Genomic DNA, 565 nt, shown 5'->3' with positions numbered 1-565 from the left:
GGTGTGTTGTTGTGGTGTGTTGTTGAGTTGTGGTGTGTTGTTGGGGTGTGTTGTTGTGGTGTGTTGTTGTGTTGTGGTGTGGTGTTGTTGTGTTGTGTTGTTGTAGTGGTGTTGTGTTGTTGTGGTGTGTTGTTTTGTTGTGGTGTGTTGTTGTGTTGTGTTGTTGTGTTGTTGTGGTGTGTTGTTGAGTTGTGGTGTGTTGTTGAGTTGTGGTGTTGTTGTGTTGTGTTGTTGTAGTGGTGTTGTGTTGTTGTGGTGTGTTGTTGTGGTGTGTTGTGGTGTGTTGTTGTGGTGTGTTGTGGTGTGTTGTTGTGGTGTGTTGTTGTGGTGTGTTGTTGAGTTGTGGTGTGTTGTTGAGTTGTGGTGTTGTTGTGTTGTGTTGTTGTAGTGGTGTTGTGTTGTTGTGGTGTGTTGTTGTGGTGTGTTGTGGTGTGTTGTTGTGGTGTGTTGTTGTGGTGTGTTGTTGAGTTGTGGTGTGTTGTTGAGTTGTGGTGTTGTTGTGTTGTGTTGTTGTAGTGGTGTTGTGTTGTTGTGGTGTGTTGTTTTGTTGTGTTGTGTTGTTGTG

At 44.1% G+C, this 565-nt stretch overlaps 1 protein-coding gene across 1 annotated transcript in view; it reads right to left on the bottom strand.

The window, feature by feature from the left end:
- Nucleotides 1–240: 240 nt before the first annotated feature.
- The window catches only part of LOC110519852 (dolichyl-diphosphooligosaccharide--protein glycosyltransferase subunit MAGT1), a 25177-nt gene continuing 24852 nt past the window's right edge, over nt 241–565 (bottom strand). The window contains exon 10 of the mRNA XM_036943588.2: nt 241–565. This exon is cut by the window's right edge and continues 475 nt beyond it. The gene's annotated coding sequence lies outside the window, so the exon portion shown is untranslated.

This window comes from Oncorhynchus mykiss, chromosome 14 (genome assembly GCF_057628025.1).
Source record: "Oncorhynchus mykiss isolate SJ-2025 chromosome 14, ASM5762802v1, whole genome shotgun sequence".
Taxonomy (NCBI): Eukaryota; Metazoa; Chordata; class Actinopteri; order Salmoniformes; family Salmonidae; genus Oncorhynchus; species Oncorhynchus mykiss.
The sequence above is the reverse complement of the archived record's forward strand: the minus strand, read 5'-3'. Positions and strand labels throughout refer to the sequence as shown.